Below are 3,338 nucleotides of genomic sequence, written 5' to 3' on the forward strand. Positions count from 1 at the left end.
AAAAAAAAAAGAATATTGATCAGGCATTTTGTAGACTATCCTTCAACTTGGATTTGCCTGGTGTTTGTTTACTCATGGTTAGACTTGGGGGAAGAATACCAGAATGAAATGTCTTCACTGCATCAGATTAAGGAACATGCAACATGATTTCTCACTGGTGATGTTAACCTTGATCATTTGATTGAGATGTTATATGCTACGTTTCTCTGCAATAGAGTGGCTAATTTTCTTTTTCCATACTCCATCTATTAGTAACAAGTCACTAAGTCCAGCTCACACTCAGGAGAGGGAAATTAAGTTTTATCTTATGAAGGAAGGAGTGTCAAAGAACTTTTGGGTACATGTTTAAACCATCATAATAATCAATGTGTATTTAAGGGAAGATACTTTGAAGCTACACAAATATTCTATCTCTTCTTATAGTTTTGCCCACTAATTTTGACATTCATCAGTGGGTTTCTGTTGAATTATTATAGTGGTTTTCTAATGGTGATTTTCCTATTTCCTTCATTCTTTCTGCGTTTGTTATTTGGAAGTCTTCTGTAAGAGTTGTCCTTCTGTACCCTCTCTGAAAGGACTAAAAAACTAGGAAAAAAAAATGAAAGGGTTGCCGCTGCTTCTTCAGCTATTTATTTGTTCAATAGTTTATTTACATCAGGGTGCACTCATGGATGTTTATTTTATTCCTTGATTTATAATCTGTTATTTTGCTGCTCAAATTGTTCCAGCTTTTGCCATTGGGACCTCTTTCAGGTTGGTTCATGTGTCTTTTTTACATGCTTGATCATTTGTTTGCTTATCACTTCCTTACTTTCTGGCACTTAAGATGTTCTGGGATCATTTTTTTTCTTTGCCTCACCCCTGGAATCAACCATTTCTCCAAAGAGCCTTGTTCCCTTTTATTGAAGAATGGTAGAGACCAAGACATGGGTGCTAGACGTGCTTGTTGCTACTGAAGGATCATTCTTTCTAGGCCTGTACAGAGCTAAAAATGTACGTGTGTATACTAACCCATGTGTAAACATATACACTGTATCTTTATACTTATATAAACATATATATACACATTTATATTTATATAGACATATATGTCTATATTTACTTCCATAACTACCTGTGTAGACATGAGTTCATACTGATATCTCCAACTCCAATCCAGGACCACAGGGTTCATTCCTGCATTTCTCCTTTGCATATTTGTAATTTCTTTTTCTAACAGTGAGATACCTGGCCATCATTATCTATATTTACTTATTTGTGCAAGCCTAGTATAGATGGCAGTTACAGAATAGACAACCTGTACCCCTGTAAGAAACATTTACCAACCAGAGTACAGTGTTCCTATACAGTTCTTTTTGTCTCTAGCTCAGTGACGTTATGTCATAAATTTGTAATACAGTTGGTGTCATTTGTCATAGTCCACATTCCATTCTGAGATCCCCTTGACATCCTCGGTAGAGATTTATTTTTTGGAAAAACTTGAAAAAAGTTCAGACTTTGTAATGTATTGTTCTGTGGATTTTGACAAGTCTGTAGACATACATATTCATCATCACAGTACCACACAAAAAAGTTTCACCCTAAAAATTCCCACATGCAAGCCCTTTATAGTCAATCTCTTCCTCAATCTCTAACAACCACTTATCTATTTTCTCTCCCTATAGTGTTGCTTTTTCCAGAATTTCCTATAAATAGGATCATACAATATGTACTCCCCAGATTATGATTACCAGAAAGTTTGGGAACCAACACTCTTGCTAATTCAGATACTATCTGATGAAGTACCAACATCCACTTCATCACCAAACTGAGAATCAGCTTCAACTGTTTGAGGGGCAAAAAGGTTTTCTTTTCCTTCAAAGAAAGATGAAACAATACAAGAAAAGCTTTGCTGTCCTACTCCCTCTCCAGAATATGGACTTCCACTTCCACCAATTCGAGTTGTATTTGTTTCTAAACCAGTTTATTCCAGTTATAATGTGATTATAATCATATAATTTAAGTACTTATTATGTGAACCTTTGAAATCTAGTGTAAAAAGAAAAAATATTCAAGGAAAACAAAGTTGAGTGTTTCGGAAAGACTCAAAAGTGAATTGCTTAAAAAGGTAAAAAAACTGCAATTGAGTTAGGTACAGGCAAGAAATGTGTCAAAAATCAGATGGAGAAATTATAAAAACCTAGAAACATTCTGCATTCCGATGACTTTATACATGTTTTTAAATTCTTACTCTATTTTAAAGAAACTAAAAATGGAAATTGTGCATTATAGGTAAAAGTTAGACATAGAACTACAGAGCATCTATACTCAAAGAAAACAACATTAGAAAAAAACAAAGGACTCAAACACTACCAGATTTCAAGACTTAGTATAAAGCTATAGTAATGAAGACAACGTAGTATTGAAATATAGACAAATAAATCACTGGAACAGAAGACAATCCAGAAATGGATTCATACATATATGGCCAGTTGATTTTTTGCAAAGGTGACAAGGCAGTTAAATGGGGAAAGGACAATCTTTTTCAACAAATGATGCTGGATACCTGGATAATAATATGTAAAAAATAAAGAAATCATAAACTTTATCTCGTACCATATAAAAATTTAACATGAAGTGGGTCATAGGTTTCAGTGTAAGAGCTAGAACTACAAAACCTCTAGAAAAAAACTTAGAATATCTTTTTGACCTTGGGTATGGCAAAGATTTCTTAAACACAACACCAAAAGCACAAACTATCTTTAAAAATCAACATATTAGACTTCGTCAAAATCTTAACCCTTTCCTCTTCAAAAACCATGACCATGAACATGAAAAGGCAACCCACAGACTGAGACAAAATATTTTATATTTGTTCAAGGACTTGTGCCTAGACTATATAAATCTTTTTTTTTTTTTTTTTTTTTTTTTTAGTCTCGCTCTGTTGCCAAAGCTGCTGTAAAAAATGGCTCATTAGGTGTTTCAGATGTCAATGATAATTTCAAAAATCAGCTTTTAGGGTTATTTTTTCCTGAGACCAAGTCTCACTCCGTCCTCTGTCGCCCAGACTGGAATGCAATGGCGTGATCTTGGCTCACTGCAACCTCCACCTTCTGGGTTCAAGCAATTCTCCTGTCTCAGCCTCCCAAGTAGCTGGGACTACAGGCACATGACACCACACCTGGCTAACTTTTTGTATTTTTAGTAGAGACAGGGTTTCACAGTGTTAGCAAGGATGGTCTCGATCTCGTGATCCGTCCACCTTAGCCTCCCAAAGTGCTGGGATTATAAGCATGAGCCACCATGCCCAGCCTAAATAATTCTTACAACTCAAAATAAGGAAACAGACAACCCAATTT

Source organism: Mandrillus leucophaeus, unplaced genomic scaffold (assembly GCF_000951045.1).
Source record: "Mandrillus leucophaeus isolate KB7577 unplaced genomic scaffold, Mleu.le_1.0 Scaffold382, whole genome shotgun sequence".
NCBI classification, from domain to species: Eukaryota; Metazoa; Chordata; class Mammalia; order Primates; family Cercopithecidae; genus Mandrillus; species Mandrillus leucophaeus.